Raw genomic sequence first — 24,955 nt, 5'->3', positions numbered from 1 at the left:
TTCTTGGTCTGACTAGACATGAATAGTTAATCTATCCATTGGTGGCTTGGGCATCTCTATCATTTTGAGTGAAATGATGCGATTACAGTTTAAGTCCATTCAAATACTTAAAAGATAACCTACAGATAAGGTACAAATGATAATGTCTGAACATATAAGTAAATTATCAACTGAATTAGAATGACAGTGTTTTATAAGTTTGTATATCTCTTTCCCCTCCAACCCCCCCCCCCCCCCCAAAAAAAAGAATGGCTTTTTAAATTCAGTTTTAAACATACTGTATTACAATCCATAATACATGAAGAAAATGCTATAGGAAAATTACATAACACAAAATCACAATTTTAGTGGCATCGAATCCACATCAATGGAGGAACAATTTCCTACTGAAGTCCAAAAAGAAGTTTTAAGAATGAATAAAGCAATAGGAATTAGATAGTCATATTATATTAGAACCCATTTTCTATTCCCACCCACTGTAACTGTTCCCATAAATGACCAAACAAGGAAAACAGTGGAATGGATGAGAAAGGCAAGAAATCTTTAACAGTTCTTTGATTTGACTCTACACGGGGACATCTAAGCTATCAGGTGTGCTAATTGAATCCATGGTATCTTCTTCATCATTCACTCTTGGAAATGTGTCTGGCGATTCACCTACCAAACAAACACACGTGTGTGGTGGGTGACTTGACAGATGCACTTCTTTATGCCAAGTTGGATTTGTAGCTGTTTGTATGTGCAATTGAATACTTGTAATAAGTTGTTTATTCATGAGATATAGATTTAGTTTGCTCCTAGTCCTATTGTCTATGCAATAGTTACAGGTTCCTGAAGCAGGCCCGGTCGCCAAAATATGGTCTGTGTAGAGTCAAATTGAAGAACTGCTAATTGAGTGAAATTGAAGAACTATTAATGAAAAATTTCCTGCCTTTCTCGTCCATTTCACTATTTTCCTTGTTTTTCTTGTTTTGTGTGGAGTGCAGACTCTTGTTTGTATTTTCCCATAAGTGACCAGACATTTACATGGAAACTTAAGAAAAAAAGGAAGCCATTGTAGCTAATGCCTTAGGTCAGTTCTTCCCAGTATTTCTGTGGCTGTGACCCCATGATTGTGGCCAAATAAAATTGTGTGACCTCCTGGTGGTGCAAAATAATGATGCACCTTTGGAGAGCCCACCTAGGCTGTGACCTTAAAAACAAGTTTAAAATATATATTTTTTATTTTTTACCCCATTTGGGGTCCCAATCCACAGTAGGAAGCTTTGCCTTAAGCTTTAGCTGAAGGAAAGCTTTCTTTCTCAATTAAATTGCTCTGGCTAGATTAGGGACATTCTTACCACCTGTCCACAGAAAGGAACCTGCTTCATAGGAAAATAAGATTTTAATACATCCAGTTTCATCTCTTCAATCTGCAATACTGCAATCAAAGTTGATATCTTAGTAATCAATCCAGAGATGATTCCAAAATCTTGGAGACATCTAAGCTATCAGGTGTACTAATTGAATCCATGGTATCTTCTTCATTAATCATTCTTAGAACCCCTAGGCAAATAATAAACGTTAACCACAGCCATAGTATCTGGCTGGGGAAACCGCAGACCATCTCTGATACATTCTGACAACTCACTAGGTGATTAATATTGTGTAATACTTAAATTGCATATCCACTGCAATTTAAGTAATATATTTATTGAGAGAACCCCACTACCACCTAATTGTGATTTAGAGGATTAATATTGTGTAACAGGAAAATTTAAATATTCTCAAATTATTTGCCCTGGTAACATTAAGTCTCTAAATGCAAATGAGTAGATTAAACTGTCCTGATCAGCTGCAGCAACTGTTGATTGCATTGCAGAGCATTGAGATTCAGGGGGAGATGCACTAAAAAATTGTTAAAGCCTTTCCCTTACCGATTCCCTTAGTGAATCGGTAAGGAACGGACATGCATCAAGGAAAAAGAATGCAAATGAGCTGTTCGTTGTAGCTCACTTGCATTCTCTATTCCATCGGAAACCAGTTGGCCAGTCGAGCATGTGCAGAGCAGCCAAGCGTTATGCTGGCTGCTCTGCGCATGCCAAGGATGTCCTTTATGGACGTTCTTCACTATAAAAAGAAAAGGACGTCTGTGACGAGAGGCCAAGGACATCCTTTATGGACGGCCTTCACTAAAAAAAAAAAAAAAAAAAGATGTCTTTGCTGAGGCACACTTTCTCTCCCTGTAAGGCGGCAAACTGCATCTGCAAGCCGGGGATCTCTCTCTCCTACTTTCCTCCTTGACCGCAGCACGTCCGATGCCCCTCCTCCAGGTCTCTCTCAGCCAATCACAGTGCGTTTAGCTGTCACTGGTGTCAGCTAACGCGCTGTGATTGGCTGAGAGAGACCTGGAGGAGGGGCATAATCGAAAGAGACGTGCAGCTGGTGTAAGGCACATATAACAGTGCACCAAAGTTAGGGGTAATCAGAGAGATGCAAAACTTTGAGGAAGAATATATATATATATATATATATATATATATATATATATATATATATATATATATATATATAAAAGATGGCATTAAAATGTGTAGGATGGGAAGGGCGGCAGAAGCAACGGAGTATATTCTGCAGAAGCCAGAAGTATGGATGACATTTTAACATCAGTTTAAAAGAGACACAAAGCAGGGAGTGTGTTTGCAGGGTGTCAGCTTTCTAAAAGGCTCGGCTCTTCAAACCATGGAAGTTTGGCAGCTCGCCTTATGTGTTGCTACAAATATTGACAGAACATTGTGGTATTTGTTAAAGCCTTTTTGGATGTCCCCCCCCCCCCCCCCCGGCATTAATAAAACGTCCTTTTGGATGTCCTTCACTCAGCTGAGAGCCCTTGAAGTCTATGAGCCAATCACAACGCGTTTAGCTGAGCTAAACGCACTGTGATTGGCCCAGAGACTTCCAGGTCTCTCAGCTGAGTGAAGGACGTCCAAAAGGCTGTTTTTATTATTGCAGGGGGGGGGGAGAGCACGTCCAAAAAGGACGTCTTTTTGTATGGACGTCTTGCAAACTGCACTCTCCTGCTACAATTGAGCCGTATTGGAGCCTTCTTGCAGCAAGCCGTGGAGGGGTGAGTGGCGTGGCGGCGTCTTCCTTTCGGGCGGCACAGGATTTATTAAGTGAAGGACGTCGAAAAAGAACGTCTTTGGAGTGGGATTTTTTTTTTTTTTTTCAGGTGATGGACGTCCAAAAGGACGTCCCTGACAACATTTTTTTTCTTCCGTTTTGCCCCAACGAGAGGTGTAGACCTCCGTTAGGTTTTTTCATGGTAAGGGAATCAGAAACCGTAGTGCATCTCATTATAATAGCCTTGCAATAGCCTTTGGATCATCTGCATTCCGTTTTCGTTAGCTGCTACCGTGATCGGAAAATGGCCTTTAGTGCATGCCAGGGTTTACTACTTGCTCGTTAATGGCTCGTTAAGTTTAGTGCATCTGGACCTCAGTTTAATTAGATGTTCCACAACTTCAGAATCTTATAATGCTCAAATATCTTATCAGAAGCTTCTTCAGAAAATTTACACAACAGCCACATTACCCTACACAGCATTCCCTGAGTCATTGCATTCCCAAACATCACAAAGTCACTTCAGCTGTGTTTGAAAGAGAAGGAACAGGTATAAATTTAGCAAATGTAGGTAAAGCACTCTCTTCCTTAGTAGAAATAAGAAGTGCCACCAGACAAAACATCATCTCTACAGACTAAACTACCCTCATTTAATGAAGGCAGAATCCAGAAATAGTCTGGAAAGTTTTTTAAACTTAGTTACTTTGTAGAATAAAACCATTTTTGGATATTTCTCATTTGAGAACTGTGCTGCATGCAATGATTATAGGTCACTTACCACCGTGTTTACTAAGCTTTGCGCTAACGCCGAAACAGCTCATTCACTCGAAATTTAAAAGGATAAAAGATTTTTGAGAAGAAGAAAGTAGGAAGGCATTCAAACAGTTAAAAGTAATTTTTATAAATTCTGATCCTTTGTTTCCATTAATTGAAGATTCTATTCAAAGTGCACTCAGTTTAAAACCTGTTTTGAATGTTTCTTTGAAGCATTCTGTTTGGTGTTACTGAACTAAGAGTACACTTGAAGAAAGTTTAAGTTTTAAGCAAAATACTTACCTATAGCAGATATTCTCCGATGACAGCATGCTTATATATTTTCACATGTGAGTGACGTGGTCCGTGTTGCCTGGTCCAAAGCTTGTATTAAGCTTTTTCAGAGCTCTTTGGAGCGTGAGTCACACTCCTCTGCACATACGAGAGTGCCTTCCTGCCCTCCGTGCGAGCACAGGACCAACAGTACAATACTATAGCATAGGCAAAAGAGAAGACAACTCCAAGGGGAGATGGGAGAGTATGTGAGAATATATAGCCTGCTGTCCTTGGAGAATACCTGCTACAGGTAAGTATCTTCACTTTCTCCGAGGACAAGCAGGCTAATATTCTCACATGTGGGGAACCCCTAGCTACCAGGCTGACTGGCAACAAGAACCAATGACAAATTGTACCTCGCAATGGCGAGGTCAGAACATAGATGAACCTGAAACCACATGCAAATCGTCAGAAGTGTAGCCTGGGACAGAATAAAAATGGGCCTAGATGAGTGGAGTTGGATTCTAGAACCCGAACTAATTCTGCATTACTATCTATTGAAATCGGTCATGCTGCTTAAGGCATGCTACTTGAAGCAGGAATGAGACGTGAATTTATGGAATGAAGACCATATAGTAGCCTAGCAATTTCCCAAATGGAGGCTAATGACGAAGCCAGGGTTTTGGCATTGCGAGCCATAAGAGGATCCTTCTGGGCAGCCCAGCCTTGGGCGTAAGGAAAAGAAAATAAGCTAGTAGTCAATTATAAATTGTGCATTTCCCGATGGCAACCTACTCCAGTTGGGATGAAAGGAAACAAAAAGTTGGGGAAATTGTGAGTGGTGCTGAGGCTTTTTCAAGGAAAAAGGTCAATGCTCACCTGCAGCCCAAGGAGTGCCTCGCGTGCTTGCCAGGGGCATGAGACTGTGGGAAGGATGTAGGCAAGACAATCAGTTGATATAGGTAGAACCCTGACACAAGCTGAGGCAGGAAGTTGGGGTACGTGCAGAAAACCACTCGACTGCAATGAAATTTAGAGTAAGGTGGAACTGCTACAAGGGCCTGAAACTCACTGACCCTGAGAGCTGAAGGAACAGCCACCAAAAACAAGACCGTCCAGGTCAAGAATGTCAAAGGACAGTAAAATAAGCAGCTTGAAAAGGAGCGCTTATCAACTGGGGAGATCGATGTTAAGGCCTATAACACATTTGGAGGTGCGACTGGGGGCTGTGACAAAGCACACCTCTCATGAAGTGAACAGCTAGAAGCTGTGAAGAGGTGAGTGTATACCCTATGTGAAGAAGAGAATCACTGAGTATACTGAGGTGAACCCCCACCAAGTGGGTTCAGACCAAACCCAGAAAGATGTAGAAGGTGTGCAGTCAGGACATATGCAGGGCAAGAAAGGAGATCTGGGGCCCGCTGCTACATTAGGCAGCAAAACATCTCCATTGGAAAGAGGGACACCTCTTAGTTACAGGTTTCCTAAAAGCAAGCAGGACCATGGAGAAACCCTCAGGAAAATACAAGGAAACTAATGCAAAGCTCTGAAGATCCAGGCCATGAGCACCAAAGTCTGGATGATGGGATGTATAAGAGACTGCTTGTTCTGCATGATGTGGGTTGGGGAACACTTGAGCCACCATGATTCCTGGAAGGAGAACTCCAGAAGAGGAAGCCAGATTGCTGGGGCCAGGAAGGAGCAAACAGAATCTTGGTCTCACAGTCCTGCCTATGTGACAGCAGAATCTGCCCCATGAGCGATGAGAGGATATGAATACAGAAGATTGTTCCCAAGGAAGGAGGAAGGCAACCAATGGTAGTTTGTGGAGGCCTGGAACCTGGAACAGAACTGAGGGACGGTATGATTGACTTGAGCGCCAAGAGATCTATCAAAGGTGCGTCCCACAGGTGGAAGATTGCACAGACAAACGCCTATGTTAAGAGGCCACTCATGTGGGCATGACCTTGCACAGTCTGGTAGCCAGGCTGTTGGATACATCTGCCAGATGAGTGGCTCTGAGGAGCAGTTTCCGAACGGGTGCCCCCTGCCACATCTGGACAGCCCCCTGACACAGAGGGTGCAATCCGGTGCCTCCCTGCAGGTCGGGGTAGTACATTGCAGTGTGATTGTTCATGTGAACAAGTATAGAGTGGCTGAATCGCCTATCACTGAAATCTTGTAGAGTGGTCCAGATTACTCGGAGTTCCAGAAGTGTGAGAGGGAGAGCTGCCTTCTGAGCTGACCAAGCAGCGAGAGGCCTGGTGTAAGGAACTTCCCACTCTAGGTGGGATGCAGCCACTGGCAGCACCCTGAAAGGCTAAGGAATTTGAAAAGGCAGTGATAGAATCAAAGAGGAGTATAGAGTCTATCAAAGTAGAGAATAAATGAGCTGTGGGGACACTTGAATGATATGGCCCAACAGCGCTAAGAAGCTAGGGTTTACTGGGCAGTTGCCATGTGAAAACAAGGCATGGGTGTTACATGGAGGCCATGTGATTAGACAACTTCAGCATATGCCGAGGTGTGATTTGCTGACGGGTTCTGACCTGAGTGAAAAGAGTGTCTGTCCCTGGCTCGGGAAGAAATGCTCAAGCCTGATGAGTATCCAGCAGGATTACGATGATCTCCAAATGGGAGATGGGAAGCAGAAGAGACTGGTGGTAGATAAATTGATCCCCAGCAGGCCCAAGATACAAAAATCCTCTATATGGACTCCTGAGCACTGATCATTGGTGTGTTCTGTACCAGTCAACTGGCCAGAAAGGAAATACAAGGACTCCTAGTCAGCACAGGGACACTGTGAGTACTGCTGGACATTTGGTGAATACCCTGGGAGCTGATGTGAGACCAAAAGGCAGCATGCGGTACTGGAAGTGGAATGCCCCCAGGCAAAATCAAAGATACTTCTCATGCATAAATATCCTTCAAGTAGAGTCCAGAGCCAATCATGGCCCGGAACCATGGGGAATAGGGTGTGCAGGGAAATCATCCTGAACTTTTCTGTGATCAGAAAGTTGAAAAAGGCCCTTAGATCCCCAGGATACAGTTAATCCTTCATGCCTTCAATGGCACAAGGAAGAACCTGGAATAGAATTGCAGCCCTGTTCCCCTGGTGGTACAGACTTGACTGCAGGGGCCTTCAGAAGGGTGGAGAGTTCTTCTGCAAGGAGCTGTTCGTTCTGAGGGCTGATGTGTGTTGCTCTCGGCGGGCAATTCTTCGGCCTGTCCTGAAGACCTGCAACCTCCTTCCACCCAATTGGTTGTCTGGGAAGTTACTGGCACTGCAGCTATGCTCCCCTGGAGTTGGTGAAAAGCTTATCCCTTGCTGTGACTGGAGAGCTGTCCGGGGCTGAGGCTCATACTGTTGACTAGAACAAATGTGCTGGTTGTTGAGCCTGTGGAGGCTAGCGAGAAGAGGTTGGAATACCCATTTCTCGAGGACAAGCAGGCTGCTTGTTCTCACATGTGGGTCAGCGTCCACGGGGGCCCCAGGAACGGAGATTTTTTTCTAGTAAATCTGAAGAGCTTTGTGACAGCCAGCAAAGCGCGGGACGGACGCACTGCGCATGCGCAGCCATCTTCCTGACCCACGTCTGTTCCCGCCTCAGTTTTTTCTTTTCCACGGTGGAGAGGGGCTGCTTGTCGATCTCTCTCCCTTAGGTCCCAGGAAAAACTTAGGCGCCTTTCGCGTGCTGTTCGCCGCTTTTTTCTTGTTTCCCGTCGCCTTTTTTCTTGTTTTTTCTTTTCTAGAAAAAAAAAAAAGAAAAGAAAATCCCTCTTTTTTTTTTTCCTTAGTTTTTGTCCTTCTTAAATTTCCTTTCAGTTCCGTCGCGGCCATTTTGGGTCACCCGTCCGCGGTTCCCTTTTTGTGCCCTCAGTTGGCACAATCGAGCCGTTTGACTTCGCCGCTGCGATTTTTCCACTGATGTCATCGAAGCCTTCCAGCGGCTTCAAGAAGTGTGCTCGGTGCCAGCGGTCTATCTCGCACACTGACCCGCATCCTGGTGCATTCAGTGCCTTGGGCCCGACCATCGCCCAGACACTTGCAAGTTGTGTCTTAGCTTGAAAAGCGGACACAGGAGACAAGAAGATCTCTTCGGGACCCGCCTTTTTTGGAGCTCCACTGATTCCTCAATGTCGATATCGGCACGGGGATGGCATTGACATCGGGACTGAACTTCCCCTGTAGCTGGAAGTAGTGAGCTGTCGAATGGGTCTCCACCTGTCTCGAAGGCTCCTGCTGTGCAGGCCCACTGGGAGCGACCGATGTTGGACCTGACCCCGAGGAGGCGTGTGGATTCCACATCCTCCTCGTCGGTACCAAGGAGTACTGGTGACTTGCTTCGCGTGAAGGTGAAGAAGCATCGGCACCGGTCTCCCTCGAGGCACGGTACCGGGAGCTCTTGGGCGTCGAGGGATTCGGCACCCAGAAAGCGCCGACACCGGGAGGAGCGCTTACCCTCCATACAAGAGGTGTCGGTGCGTCGATCTTCGGACAGCCCGGTACCGCCTCTCAGGCCTTCGCAGATTCTGACTTCGACTCCGGTACCAGCCCCACAGCCTTCCTCGACAGTGACTCTGGAGGAGAGCATTCGAGCCATTCTTCCAGGTCTCCTGGAAGGGCTGCTGCATCAGTCTGTTCCGGTACCGGGGGTGCTTGCACCCTCGGTACCGTCGATGGAAGCGGCGGCTGGCTCTGTGCCTGTGGTGAGGTCCACGATGCCGGTACCGCTTGCGGCATCGGCCTCGGCTGCTACCCAGGTTGACTCCCCGTCGACGTCACTGGAGGGAGCTTCATCGCTGCCGGCATGGGAGTCGACCTCTCAACATCGCCATCGAGGACATGGTTCCTCGGCGTCGAGACGGGCCCGGTTTCGGAGTGTAGTTCGTGAACTCTTGTCCGATACCGAGGAGGATGCCTCCTGGATAAAGGGGGAAGACCCCAGATATTTCTCTTCCGAGGAGTCTTGTGGTCTTCCTTCTGATCCCACTTCTTCCCCTGAGAGGAAGCTTCTCCACCGGAGAGTCTGTCCTTCTCCTCCTTTGTCCGGGAGATGTCTGTGGGCATTCCCTTCCCTGTTGTAAATGAGGATGCGCCCAGGACTGAGATGCTCGAGGTCCTGGACTATCCTTCGCCACCTAAGGAGTCATCCACTGCCCCTCTGCATAATGTCCTTAAAGAGACATTGCTGAGGAATTGGATGAAACCATTATCTAATCCCACCATCCCTAAGAAAGCGGAGTCCCAATATCGGATCCATGGAGAACCTGAGTTGATGAGGTCTCAGTTACCTCACGACTCTGCGGTTGTGAATTCCGCTCTCAAGATAGCCAGTAGTACTAGAGATTTCGCCTCGGTGCCCCCAGGGCGAGAGGCTAGGATTTTAGACTCTTTTGGGAGGAAGGCCTACCAGTCCTCTATGCTCGTGACCAAATTCAGTCCTCCCAGCTCTACACGAGCATTCACATGCGGAACAATGTTAATCAACTGGCGGACTTGGTGGATAAGCTCCCTCCGGAGCACACCAGGCCTTTTCAGGAGGTAGTCAGGCAGCTGAAGGCGTGTCATAAATTCCTGTCCAGGGGTGCTTACGACACTTTTGATGTTGCATCCAGATCTGCTGCTCAAGGTATAGTGATGCGCAGATTCTCAAGGCTGCGTGCCTCTGACCTGGACAATCAGACCCAGCAGCGGCTTGCCGGATGTCCCTTGCTGGGGGGATAATATTTTTTGATGAGAAGGTCGAGCAGGTGGAAGAGCAGCTCCACCAGCGGGAAACCACCCTCGACAAACTCTCCGACAGCCTTCTCAGGCTCAGCCCCAGCCTGCGCTCGTTCACGTCAACAGCGTGCGCCCAGACAGGCCCCTGCAGCTCCCCAGCAAAAGCAAGGGATGGGCTTTTGACTGGCTCCAGTTGAGCATAGCCACCATAAAGGTACCTGTGCCGGACGATCTACCCGGTCTGAGGGAGGCTAAAAGTTTTTCACCAAAGGTGGCCTCTCATAACCTCCAACCGGTGGGTTCTTCAAATAGTCCGGTTGGGGTACTCCCTCAATTTGATCTCCAGCCAGGGCAAGAAGGGCTGGGATTCTATTCCAGGTACTTCCTTGTGCAAGAGAAAAACAGGGGGGATGTGTCCCATCCTAGACCTAAGGGCCCTGAACAAATATCTGGTCAGAGAAAAGTTCAGGATGGTTTCCCTGGGCACCCTCTTCCATGCTTCAGAAAAACGACTGGCTATGCTTTCTGGATTTAAAGGATGCTTACACTCGCATTCCAATACTTCCAGCTCACAGGAAGTAATCTGCGATTCCGTCTGGGAACACAGCACTTCAGTATTGTGTGCAGCCCTTTGGGCTTGCCTCCGTGCCCAGGGTGTTTACAAAATGCCTAGCGATGGTTGCAGCGTCGCTACGCAGATGGGAGTGCATGTGTTCCCTTATCTTGATAATTGGCTGGTGAAGAACACCTCAGAGGCAGGAGCTCTACAGTCCATGCAAATGACTATTCGACTCTTGGAGCTACTCGGGTTGTCATCAATTACCCAAAGTCTCACCTTCTTCCAGTTCAACAACTAGAATTCATAGGAGCTCTGCTGGACTCTTAGACAGCTCGGGCCTATCTTCCCGAGACGAGAGCAGACAACCTTCTGTCTCTCGTTTTCATGGCCAGGGCAGCTCAGCAGATTATGGCTCAGCAGATGTTGAGACTTCTAGGCCACATGGCCTCCACGGTTCATGTGACGCCCATGGCACGCCTGCACATGAGATCTGCTCAATGGACCCCTAGCTTCCCAGTGGTATCAAGCTGCAGGGATTCTAGAGGATGTGATCCAGCTGTCCACCAATTTTCACAATTCCCTTCAGTGGTGGAAAATTCGATCCAATTTGACCCTGGGACGTCCTTTCCAAATTCATCAGCCTCAAATGTGCTGACCACAGATACCTCTCTCCTGGGGTGGGAGCGCATGTAGATGGGCTCCACACTCAGGGAGCTTGGTCCCGCCAAAATCAGGTCTTCAGATCAATCTCCTGTTGTTGCGAGCGATCTGGAACGCTCTAAAGGGCTTTCAGAGGACCGGCTGTCCAATCAAATTATTCAAATTCAGACAGACTACCAGGTTGCCATGTACTGTGTCAAAAAGCAGCGGGGCACCGGATCTTGCCCCCGTGTCGGGTAGCCGTCCAGATGTGGCTTTGGCTCGCCACACGGCATGTTTATACAGGCCACCTATATGGCAGGTGTAAACAACAGTCTGGCGACAGGTTGAGCAGGATAATGCAACCCTCACGAGTGGTCACTTCAATCGGGAGTGGTACTCAGATCTTCCGGGAGTGGGGCACCCCCTCGGTGGATCTGTTTGCCACTCAGATCAATACAAGGTCCTCAGTTCTGTTCCAGGCTTCAGGCCCACGGACAGCCTAGCGTCAGATGCCTTTCTCTACATTGGGGAACAGGCCGTCTGTAAGCGTATCCTCCCATACCTTTGTGGGGAAGACTTTGCTGAAACTCCAGCAAGACCGCTGGAACCATGATTCTGATTTCGCCCTTTTGGCCTCGTCAGATTGGTTCCCTCTTCTTCTGGAGTTATCCTTCGAAGAACCGTGGAGATTGGAGTGTTTTCCAACCCTCATCACTCAGAACGAAGGGGCGCTTCTGCATCCAACCTCCAGTCTCTGTCTCTCACGGCCTGGATGATGAGAGCGTAGACTTCGCCTCCTTATGGTCTTTCTGAGGTGTCTCCCGAGTCTTGCTTGCTTCCAGGAAAGATTCCACGAAGAGGTGTTACTCTTTCAAATGGAGGAGGTTTGCCATCTGGTGTGACAGCAAGGCCCTAGATCCTCGCTCTCGTCTACACAGACCCTGCTTGAATACCTTTCTACACTTGTCAGAGTCTGGTCTCAAGACCAACTCCGTAAGAGTCCATCTTAGTGCAAGTAGTGCTCTCCATTATCGTGTAGAAGGTAAGCCTATACTCTGGACAGCCTTTAGTTGTTCGCTTCATGAGAGGTTTGCTTTTGTCAAGGCCCCCTGTTAAACCTCCATCAGTGTCATGGGATCTCAACGTCGTCCTCACCCAGCTGATGAAACCTCCTTTTGAGCACTGGATTCCTGCCATCTGAAGTACTTGACCTGGAGGCATTTTCTTGGTGGCCGTTACTTCAGCTCGTAGAGTCAGTGAGCTTCAAGCCTTGGTAGCCCATGCTCCCTATACTAAATTTCATCATAACAGAGTAGTCCTCCGTACCTCACCCTACATTCCTGCCGAAGGTGGTGTCGGAGTTCCATTTGAACCAGTCAATTGTCTTTGCCAACATTTTTTCTCCGTCCTCATACTGCTGAACGTCAGTTGCATACATTGGACTGCAAGAGAGCATTGGCTTCTATGTGGAGCGGACAAGCCTCTTCAGACAGTCTGCCCAAATGTTTGTTTCTTTTGATCCCAACAGGAAGGGAGTCGCTGTCGGGAAACGCACCATTTTCAAATTGGCTAGCAGATTGCATTTCCTTTACTTATGCCCAAGCTGGGCTGATTTTGAGGTCATGTCACGGCTCATAGTGTTAGAACCATGGCAGCGTCAGTGGCTCACTTGAAGTCAGCCACTATTGAAGAGATTTGCAAGGCTGCGACGTGGTCATCAGTCCACACATTCACATCTCATTACTGCCTTCAGCAGAACTCCCGACGCAACAGTCGGTTCGGGCAGTCGGTGTTGCAGAATCTGTTTGAGGTCTAGAATCCAACTCCACCCCCCTAGGCCCCATTTTTGTCTGTTCCAGGCTGCACTCTCAGTTAGCTGTTTCTTCGTAGGTCAATCTCTGTTTTCTCCTCGCCATTGCGAGGCCCAATTGACCTTTCTTTGTTGTTTGAGTGAGCCTGGGGGCTAGGGATACCCCACATGTGAGAACAAGCAGCCTGCTTGTCCTTGGAGAAAGCGAAGTTGCTTACCTGTAGCAGGTATTCTCGAGGACAGCAGGCTGATTGTTCTCAGCAACCCGCCCACCTCTCCCGTTGGAGTTTTTTTAGTCTTTATTTGCTTTTAATATAATTGAGGCGGGAACGGACGCACGCGGGCGGGAAGATGGCTGCGCATGCGCAGTGTGTCCGTCCCGCGCTTTGCTGGCTGTCGCAAAGCTCTTCAGATTTTACTAGAAAAAATATCCGTTCCTGGGGCTGCCGTGGATGCCGACCCACATGAGAACAATCAGCCTGCTGTCCTCAGAGAATACCTGCTACAGGTAAGTAACTTCGCTATCTCTGTGAGTAGGATGGACCTCTCCCTGACTTGCCAAAAAACCTCCTAGATGAGGAGAGAGGTGCAGAAGATGTCCAGGAGGAGAGAGTGCAATGGTATCTGTGTATTCCTTGATGAGGTCAGCGACCCCCTCCAACTTCTCTCCCAAAAGATTATCCCCCCCGGTACGTGGCTTCCACCAGTCTCCACTGAATGCACAAGTTCAAGACAGAGATGTGCAGGCATGAGATTCTATGCAGTGCCACACTGTGGGCATAGATCCTGGAAGCCAGAGCAAAAGTGTCACCTGGCTAAGAACTTGCAAAACGCCGTCTGCTGCTTAGCCAACTGGCGAAGTGGCTGAACTGCTCTGGTGGGAGGAGAGGCTACCAAAGTTATTGTGGCACACACCAGGTCCTGTAGAATATGCTCATGGAGAAGCTGGTAGGACTAAATATGAGGGAAGTGCAGTGAAACCTGGTGCATTTCTGCTTAATAATCCCGGGAGCTCTGAAACCAGTCCATGGATTGATCTCCATGGGGAGGAGCATGACCAACAGAGGGGACCCCAATTCCTCACGAGAACAGGGAAGAACTGATGGGGCAGGACTAGCACAGCCCTTCTAGGAGGAGACTCGTTAGTCCAGGAGCTCGAAGAGGTGAGCTCTGGCTGATCCTCTATCTCTAAAGTAATGTCCTTGACGAAAGAAGGGAAGGAAAAGTTTGCAGGTGGAGACGTCGTCTGTTCCTGAGGAGGAGAGGGGGTCAGATGGTATTTCCAGAGAACTCCTCTTCTGAAATAGCACCAGAGATAAGTACATATACTATATATGCATATAAGTATTACCATGCTGGGGCAGACTGAAGGTCAATCAAGCCCAGCATCCTGTTTCCAACAGTGGCCAATCCAGGTCACAAGTACCTGGCAAGATTCCAAAACAGTACAATGCATTTTATGCTGCTTATTCTGGAAATAAGGAGTGGATTTTTCCCAAGTCCATTTTAATAATGGTCTTGGACTTTTCCTTTTAGGAAGGCATTCAAACCTTTTTAACCCCGCTAAGCTAACTGCTTTTACTACATTCTCTGGCAACGAATTCCAGAGTTTAATTACACGTTGAGTGAAGAAATATTTTCTGCGATTCATTTTAAATTTACTACTGTAATCCGTTCGTGAGCCCTTGAGCCTAGGCCGAGGCTAGGAAGGATCTTCGCCAAGGCCTAGGGTGGACCAAACAGGCGCTACGCAAACCCACAGCCACAAGCCCTGCACACTCAGGACACTCAACCAGCACCAGCAGAACAGGGAGATAGACCACTCAGGTGGGCCTCACGGCCCCGAACAGGAACCCACTCGTACAGAGTCCAAGCGTACGAGCCTCAAGACCAATCTGGAACTGAGTCACACACTAGGGAAAGGATAAAGAACAACGAGGGGTCCCAGGAGAGACTGGAGCACATGCACAAGGGAAGGGCGACAGACAAGAAGTTGGCAGGTCCAGCCTACGACCAGGGGAGAGAAAGCCAAGGACAGAATGGGACACAGACTTATTAGGAACAAAGCTCCACAGGAACACTCTAGGTTATACCAAACAGCACACAATACACTAGGCTGTGCCACACAACACCTAAGGGAAAAGGGAAGTCACCTATAGGAGTACACAGGCTGTGCAACATGGCACTCAAGGATTAAGGGAAACCACTTATAGGAATACACAGGATTGTGCCACTCAGTACTCAAGGGTTAAGGGAATCCACACACACGGCTGTGCCACAGAGTCAAATAACAGACACTAGAGACAAAGGGAAAAGCAAGCAAACAGGGAAAGCTGCCCTTATATACACCCAACTGCTAATGAGTAATGCTTACAGGACTCAGAAGACAACCACAGCAGACAAAAGAGTTAAATCAGGCTAAAGGAGGTTTGCTAACAACAGTCACATCAGAAGAAGCAGGGCTTACACTGAAGACAAAGGTTAAAAACTAACAAAGGAAGAATACAAACAATGTTCCTACCAGAACTCATCTGCACACAGAGACAGCGCAGAGAGAGCAGCCACAGGTGCAGGGTAGTAAGGTAATCAGGAAAGCAGCTAGCTAGGAAACAAACAAGCATACACAGAGATAGAGCAAACAGAGCACTCACTGGTGCAGGGAAGCCAGGTAAATCAGGGAAAGCAGCTTAGCTAGGGAACAAATAAGCATACGCTGGGAACAACCACCACACAGAAAAGCTATGAGCAAAGAGAGGAGTAAACAACTCCCAAGAAAGCACGGTGTGCACTAGCACCGACAGAGAGAGGGTAACAGGCTTCAGCTGACCGGGATCAAACACTACAGCATAGACCTGAAGGGAGAGGTAGGCTTAAATAGATGTGACCGACGTCAGCTCAATCCCTAACAGGCCAATCAGAAGTGAATCCCAGTCATTCCCCTGCCTATATTAGCAGAATCATAAAACTACTTTCTAGCTTCATTGCATGCCCCCAGTCCCAGTATTTTTGGAAAGAGTAAAACAAGCGATTCACATCTACCCGTTCTACTCCATTCGTTATTTTATAGATCTCCATCACATCTCCCCTCAGCCATCCCCTCTCCAAGCTAAAAAGCCCCAGCCTCTTTAGCCCTTCATCATAGGGAAGTCCATCCCATCCCCTTTATCATTATTGTTGTCCTTCTCTGGTACCTTTTTCTAATTCCACTATATCTTCCTTGAGATGTGGCAACCAGAACTGAAACACAACATTCGAGCTGCGGTCGGACCATGGAGTGACACAAAGGCATCACAACGCCCTCATTTTTGTTTTCCATTTCTTTCCCAACAATACCCGACATTTCTATTTGCTGTCTCTGCGCTGCCGCACACTGAGTAGAGGATTTCAATGTATCATCAACAATGACGGTTAGATTCCTTTCCTGGTCAGTGACTCCTAAGGTGGAACCCTGCATTACATAACTATAATTCGGGTTCCTCTTTCTCATATGCTCACATCTTAAACGTCATCTGCCATTGAGATGCCCAGTCTCCCAGTCTCGCAAGGTCCACCTGCAGTTTTTCACAGTCCTTGCGATTCAACAACCTCGAATAACTTTGTGTCATCAGCAAATCTAATTATCTCACTATTTACTCCCATCTCTAGATCATTTACAAATATGTTAAAAAGCAGCGGTCCCTAGCACAGACCCCTGGGGAACCCCACCATCTACCCTTCTCCATTGAGAACACTGACCACTTAACCCTAGTCCTGTTCTCTATCTTTCAACCAGTTTTCAATCAACCATAGGACACTACCTCCCATCCCACAACCTTCCAATTTCAAGCGATTCCCATTTGCCTCTCCTCGGTGTCAGCCAGAAACTCCTCATGGGAGGGCTGAGACCGAGAGGAACCATGACCCCAAGAGTGGGTGTCAAGGAGTGGGCTCCAGCCTCGACTCCGACGATACTGCCAGCACTGACGTCTCACCGATAAAGGTGGCAGTGAGCTGTTAGCTGTGAGAAGAGAAGTAAAAATGCGTCCTCTCCTCACCATGGAAATAAAGAGACTATTGGTCCTGCGCTTGCATGGTGGAGCATAACTTGTGCTCCAAAGAGCTCTGTAAAAGCTCGATTCAAGTTCCTGACGGGCAACATGAACTGCATTACCCGCATGTGAGAATATTAGCCTTCTTGTCCTCGGAGAATAATTTGCTTCCCTTCCAGGTTGATTAAGACTGTCGAGGTAATATTTCTGTGGTTATGGAATATTGTTAATACCCCTGACTGCCACCTTCCAAACCCTCTTAAGACATCTTTTGTTTGGCTGGCTCTTTCAAAAACCTTCTCTATATGGAAAGATAGACGAAAACTACCAGTTCATTTTCAGTTTACCATTTCTATCCAAACTGATTGAACACCTCATATACCCCTGTTCCTGCATTAGACAGGGAGGTTGATTTTATAACAGGTTATACCAGTTTTAAAAGTGAAAATGTGCATACATGTCTTTTTATATTAACTCTCAGAAAGTACCTGCACATATTTACTAATAGCAGCTGAGAAGGGAGCTAAGGCTGGAACTCTGCTGTAAAGGGGTGAGTTGGGGACTGGGGCGAATCGCTGGACATGGATGGGAGGGGAGGGCAGAGGAGAATCACTGGGCATGGATGGGATGGGAGGGGAGGGGAGAGAGGAGAATCACTGGACATGATAGGAAGAGGGCAGGGGAAAAAGGAGAATCACGTTGGAATGGATGGGAAGGCAGGGCAGAGAGGAGAATTGTGCTGTACATGGATTGATGGAAGAGATATGGAATGGGAGGGCAGGGCAGGGGAGAAAAGAGAATTGCCGGAAATGGATGGATGGAGGGCAGGGGAGAGAGGAGAATTGCTGGACATGGATGGATGGAGGGGTCAGGGGAGGGCAGGGGAGAGAGGAGAATGCTGGACATGGATGGATGGATGGAGGGGAGGGGAGGGCAGGGGAAAGAGGAGAATTGCTGGACATGGATGGGTGGAGGGGAGGGCAGGGGAGAGAGGAGAATTGCTGGAAATGGATGGAGGGAAGGGCAGGGGAGAGAGGAGAATTGCTAGAAATGGATGGAGGGGAGGACAGGGGAGAGAGGAGAATTGTTGGACATGGATGGGAGGGCAGGGGAGAGAGGAGAGTTGCTGGAGTTGGATCGATGGAGGGCAGGGGAGAAAGGAGAATTGCTGGACATGGATGGAGAGGGAAGGCAGGAGGGAGATGCACATAGATGTAGGGGAGGACAGAGAGGAGAAATGCTGACATGGATGAAGGGGGGAGAGGAAAATTGCTGGACATGGAGGGGAGGGGAGGGAAGAGAGAGGAAGGAGATGTATATGGATGGAGGGGAGGGAAGAGAGAGGAAGGAGATGCATATGAATGGAGATGAGGGAAAGGGAATAAAGGAGAAAAACTGCACATGGAAGGAGAAAATAGGGAAAAGCTGGATCCACTCTATGCCTTCTCCAGTCAAGTTCACAGAGGAATCAGCTTTTACTTATGGATATAGGGCAAGAAATGAAGAAGAAAGGAGGAAAGTAAAGCAATAAATGAAAAGGAAGCCCTGGAAACGGAGTTAAGAGAACAGATAGAAAGCAGCAGAATCAGATACTGGAACCAACATGATCAGAAAAACAGTCACCAGACAACAAAGGTAGAAACAATCATTTTATTTCATTTTAGTGTTTGGAATATGTCCAATTTGAGAATTTATATCTGCTGTCTTATTTTGCACTGTATAGGAGGAAACATGTTTCTTTTCATTTTTCTGGTATTGTGCTGCATGCAGAGTCTAGCTTCTTAGGATTGAGGTTAATTTTTGAAGAATTTGAAGAGGGGCTATCTCTGTTATGCATGTGTAACTGCATGGCCAAGTGTCTGAATAGGGATCTGTTTGTTAGGTTCTGAGATTTTGATAACATATTGTGTTTCAGATTTGGCAAGACTTTTCTAATTCATGGTCTGTGTGCTAATTTGGTTTGTGTCATTTTGGGTATACTGGAGCTGTAATAGCTTACATAAATTATTTATAATGGGAAAAAAATCACGTTATTTTTTTCTCCTATACTGGTGTAATATTTTCAATGATGCCCGTTTATATGCATCATGGCTTATAAAGGGTGGAGCCATAGTGATCCTGCCCCTTAGGTTACCCACAATGAGTGCCAGTACCCTTTTTCCTACAAAAAAAAGCACTGGGGGCAGGTACTGGGGGCAGGTGTCTGGTAGTGGAGGAGTTTGTGTTGCTCTCACTGAGGGGAAGGGAGAAAGTAGGTGCTAGATGGGGAGGGGAGGGGTTGGCAGAAGAAAGTGGAGAGAGGGAGATGCTGGATAGGTAGGGGTGTGCTGACTAATAGGGTGCATGGGGGCACTAGAAACTCTAGCACTGGCCCTGGATTGAGTAATGTCAGGAAATTCTTTTTCACGGAGAGGGTGGTCAATGCCTGGAATGCCCTCCTGAGGGACGTGATAGAGAGAAAAACAGTGATGGAATTCAAAAAGGCATGGGATGAACACAGAAAATCTCTAATTAGAAAATGGATGGTATTAAAAAAAAAAAAAAATCTTAAATGGCTGCATGTGTTTGGAGGTGTCAAGTGGTGCTTAGGTGGTGACTCCAGCTGTGAAGAACTAAGGCCGGTGCCGGGCAGACTTCTATGGTCTGTGTCCCATGTATGACAATCCAGTTTAGGATTGGTTGGAAAGGGCTTCTGTAGCAACTTCAGTAGCTGGAATGTGAGGACAGTGCTGGGCAGATTTTTACGGTCTGTGTCCTGCAAATGACAAGACAAATTTGGATAAGCTAGAGTGGGCTTCGATGGCAACTCCAGTAGTTGGAACATAAGATCAGTGCCAGGTGGACTTCTACAGTCTATGTCCCAGAAACACCAATGAAAGATCATGATCAGGTATTTTATATCAAATTCATTGTTGGTTTAATCATAAATTGATAATGTGTGATTGTTGGGCAGACTGGATGGATCATGCAGGACTTTATCTGCTGTCATTTACTAAAGTCTGGTGCTCAGGGAAGGATGTTGGGAACTAGGGTTCTTGATCAACTACCCCAAATCCCAACTCCAACCAGTCAACAATTGGAGTTCATTGGAGCCCTGCTAGACATGGTACAGGCTCGGGCCTACCTGACGCAGGTACGAGTGGATACTTTCATTGTTGTCGTCACTCAAGTTCAGAGCAGTCAGCAGGTCACAGCTCAGCAGATGGTAAGGTTTTTAGGCCACATGACCTCCACTGTCCACATCACACCCACAGCATGCCTCCATCTACAGGGTGTCCAGTGGACCCTAGCTTCCCAGTGGTCCCAAGCCAGATCACCCTGCTTTGGGTGGACGATTTGATCCAGTTTGACCCTGAGATTACCATTTCAAATTCCTCCACCCCAGAAGGTATTGACTAAGGATGCATCCAAGCTGGGGTGGGGAGCCCATGTAGATGGTCTTCGCACCCAAGGGCTTTGGTCTGTCCAGGAGACCACGTTGCACATCAGCCTTCTGGAGCTCAGGATGTTTGGAACATTTGAAAGGCTTGGAACATTTGAAAGGCTTTCAGAGATTGGCTGCTGAACCATACTGTACTCATTCAAATGGACAACCAGGTTGCTATCTATTATGTGAATAAGCAGGGGGAGGTATGGGTTCCTACCCGTTATGTCAGGAAGTAGTCAGAATATGAACTGAGTCACCAGTCAGGGCATAGTGCTCTGATCCACATTTATGGCGGGGAAGCGGAACTGTTTGTTGGACAGGCTGAACAGGGTGATGCAACCACACAAGTGGTCTGTCCACATAGGCGTTGCCCACAAGATCTTCAGAGAGTGGAGCACCCCCTCAGTGGATTTTATTGCCACTCATGTAAACAACTAGGTCCCTCAGTACTGCTCTAGACTGGGATGCATGGCAGGCTACTGACAGATGCTTTTCTCCTCCATAGGGGAACAGGTCTTCTATATGTGTTTACTACCATTCCTCTGATAGAGAAGACTTTGCTGAAACTAAGGCAAGACCTGGGAACCATGATCCTCATCACCCCGTACTATCCAGGGAAGATAAGGTTCCCTGTACTTCTGGAGTTGTCCTTTGAATATAGGACTATTTTCCGACTTTCATCACTCAGCATGAGGGGTCTCTTTTCTCCATCCCAACCTCGTCCCTGGCTCTCATGGCCTAGATGTTGAGATTGTAGAATTTGCCTCTTTTCAGTTACTGGAGGGTGGGTCTTGATGGTTTCCAGGAAAGATTCCACTAAGAGGAGTTATTCTTTTAAATGGAGGACGTTTGCCATATGGTGTGAGAGCAAGGCCCTAGATCCTCTCTCTCTTACCCTAGATAAACCCTGAAAACCAACTCTGTAAGGATTCACCTCAGTGCAATTAGTGCTTTTTTCATCACTGTGTGGGAGATAAGGCCATTTCTAGACAGCCTCTAGTTGTTTGCTTCTTGCGAGGTTTGCTGTTGACAAAGCCCCCTATCAAATCTCCGACTGTATCATGGGACCTCAACATCATCCTCACTCAGCTGATGAAAGCTCCTTTTGAGCCACTTGATTCCTGTCCTCTGAAGTACTTGACCTAGGAAGGTCTTGTTTTTGGTGGCAGTCACTTCGACTCGCAGGCTCAGAGCCGTGTTTTCAAAGCACTTAGACTTGCAAAGTTCCATAGTAAGCTATAGAACCTTGTAAGTCTAAGTGCTTTGAAAATGAGCCTCTCAGTGAACTTCAGGCCCTAGAAGCAGATCCGCCTTATACTAAGTTCCATTATAACAGAATAGTTCTCTGCACACACCATAAATTCCTTTCTAAGGTGGTATCAGAGTTCCATGTTAACCAGTCAATCATCCTGCCAACATTCTTCACAAAACCACATGCCCCATCCAGGCAAAAGCAAACTGCACACTCTGGACTGCAAGTGAGCATTAGCCTTCTTTCTGGAGCAGACTAATGTCCATAGACAGTCCACCCATCTTTATTTCTTTCGATCCCAACAGGATGGGGATAGCCATAGGCTAATGCAGTCTGCCAGCCAACTGGACAATGTGCATCTCTTTCACTTATGCGCAGACTGGGCTGACTCTGAATGGTCAAGTCACAGCTCACAATGTCAGAGCCATGGCTGCATTGGTAGTCCACTTGAGGTCAGCCTCTATTGAAGAGATTTGCAAGGCTGCAGTGTGGTTTTTGGTCCACACATTCATATTTTCTACTGCCTTGCACAGCATTCCTGTTGCGACAGCTGGTTTAGTCAGACAGTACTGCAGAATTTGTTTAATTTATTGATTTGATATACCACATTACACAAAATGCATCAAAGCGGTCTAGAATCCAACTCCGTCCTCTTAGACCTGTTTATTTCTGTTCTAGGCTGCATCTTCACACCAGTCTGTAAATTGTTTCAGGTTGATTGGTTTGTTAGGCCTTGTCATTGTAAGTCCCTGTTGTCCTGGGCATTTTTATTGGTGAGCCTGATAGCTAGGGATTCCCAGTTGTGAGATTATTATGGCTTGCTTGTCCTCTGATAAAGGGTAGTTACTTATCTGCAGCAGGTGTAGCAGGCCAAGCATTCTCATTTACCCTCCCTCCTCCCCTTGGAGTCTTTTCCAGCTAAGTTATTATTCTGCTGGTCCCCTGCTCACATGTTGGGCAGGAAGGCACCTGCACATGTGCAGTCGGATGCTGCCAAAGTCTCCTTGAAGATACATTATGCCCCAGTAACAAAAAGGAAATTCGAATGGTTATTAGGTCATTAGAAACATAGAACATGACGGCAGATAAAGGCCATATGACCCATCCAGTCTGCCCATCCTCTGTAACCCCTAATTCTTCCTGTTCCTAAGTGATCCCACATGCTTATCCCATGCCTTTTTAAATTCTGGAACAGTCCTCGACTCCACCACCTCCACTGGGAGGCTATTCCACGCCTCCACCACTCTTTCTGTGAAATAATACTTCCTTAGGTTACTCCTAAGCCTAGTCCCTCTTAACTTTGTCATATGCCCCCTCATTCCAGAGTTCTCCTTCATTTGAAAAAGGCTGTCTTCCAGTACATAAATGCCCTTGAGATATTTAAACGTTTCTATCATTTCTCCTCTCTTCCTGCTCTCTTCAAACGTATACATGTTGAGGTTCATAAGCCTGTCCCTATAATTTTTGCATTCAAGACCGCTTACTAATTTCGTAGCCGCCCTCTGAACCGACTCCATCCTGTTTATATCTTTCCGTAGGTGCGATCTCCAGAACTGCACGCAGTACTCCAAATGAGGCCTCACCAGAGACTTATACAATGGCACTATCACCTCCTTTTTCCTGCTGGTCATGCCTCTCTTTATGCACCCAAGCATCCTTCTGGCTTTGGCCGTCACTTTTCTACATGTTTTAAAGCTTTAAGGTCGTCAGACACAATCACCCCCAACTCCCACTCTTCCTTCGCACACTGAAGCACTACACCCCCTATACTGTACCGTTCCCTCTGATTTTTGTGACCCAAGTGCATGACCCTGCATTTCTTGGGATTAAACCTTAGTTGCCAAATATCGGTCCATTCCTCTAGCTTCGCTAGGTCCTTCCTCATGTCATTCACACCCTAAGGCAGTGGGACCAGATGGCTTGTCAACTGAATTCTACCACCTACTTGAAACTCAGGAGAGAGCCCTTGGAAATCTATTTTGCTCAGGTTATCGAGCAAGGGAAATTTCCAGAAGAGGCAAACCAGGTCTTAATAAAATTGATCCCCAAACCTGGGGAAGATCACCACGGGCATCCTTATATTGACCAATTTCACTGTCAGCATAGCTGTCATTAATGATAGAAGCAGCTCTGAAGGTTGGATTCAGGGGTTCAGCATATGTTTTGAGTCTAGTTGTACCCCAAGGTTCCTGACGTGATTTAAGGGGGAGTTCATAGGTCCCAATTGAGAATATGTTGTCAGATATGTGACCACTTATGTTAGGGTTCCACAGGACTTCAGTTTCACTTATGCTCAGGCAAGGTTTGTAGTTTTTAGCTCATTTATGAATTGCTGTTAATACACGTAGTCAGGGCTCTAGGTAAGTCTGGTTCATCAGGTATGAGTAGATCGAGCAAATCAACTCGACTAGTAATTCGAGGGAGATGTTAAACAGGAGAGGCGATGGCATCGATCCTTGTGACATACTGGAGATCAGTGTTCATGGTGCGATGAAATGTTGCCTACCTGGAAGATACAATCTGATTCTGGCAAGTATTGTGGTCCACATTGTCAAAAGCTGCGGAGAAATCCAGTACTAACACCAAGGCAAATCCTTGTCTCAGTTTCAGGGATATGAGGACCGTCTTTGTTTCATAATCAGGTCTGAATCCAGATTGTCATGGATCTACATAAGAACATAAGAATATCCATATTGGGTCAGACCATTGGTCCATTTAGCCCAGTATCCTGCATCTAACAGTGGCCAATCCATGTCACAAGTACCTGGCAGAAATCCAAATAGTAGTAACATTCTATGCTACTAATCCCAGGTCAAACAGTGCCTTCCTCAAGTCTATCTCAGTAGTAGATTATGAACTTTTCCTCCAAGAACTTGTCCAAACATTTTTTAAGCCCGGATATGCAAACCACCATTACTACATCCTCCAGCAACACGTTCTAGAGCTTAACTATTCATTGAGTGAAAAGATATTTCCTCCTATTTGTTTTTTAAAGTATTTCCATGTAACTTAATTGAGTGTTCCCTGGTCTTTTTACTTTTGAAAGAGTAAAAAATTGGTTCACTTCTACCCGTTCTGCACCACTTAGGATTTTGTAGACCTCAATCATATCTCCTCTCATCCATCTCTTACCAAGCTGACAAACCCTAATCTCTTTAGCCTTTCTTCATATGAGAGGAATTCCATTCCCTTTATCATTTTGGTTGCTCTTCCTTGAACATTTTCTAATTCCGCTATATCTTTTATGAGATACGGCAACCAGACTTGGAAATTTTCTGTAAAAATGTGAGTTTCCAGTTATTGTAGCTGTTCCCAAGGATGTTTTGGCCTCTACTTGCATAGTGTAAGAATATTTTGATGATTGTATGGGAGTGAGAGACT

At 46.7% G+C, this 24,955-nt stretch overlaps 1 protein-coding gene across 1 annotated transcript in view; it reads left to right on the top strand.

Moving 5' to 3' along the window:
* The window catches only part of STPG2 (sperm tail PG-rich repeat containing 2), an 873,622-nt gene that overhangs the window by 57,867 nt on the left and 790,800 nt on the right, over nucleotides 1-24,955 (top strand). The gene's annotated exons all lie outside the window — the stretch shown is intronic.

This window comes from Microcaecilia unicolor, chromosome 2 (assembly GCF_901765095.1).
Source record: "Microcaecilia unicolor chromosome 2, aMicUni1.1, whole genome shotgun sequence".
Taxonomy (NCBI): Eukaryota; Metazoa; Chordata; class Amphibia; order Gymnophiona; family Siphonopidae; genus Microcaecilia; species Microcaecilia unicolor.
This window is presented reverse-complemented; position numbering and strand designations above follow the sequence as displayed.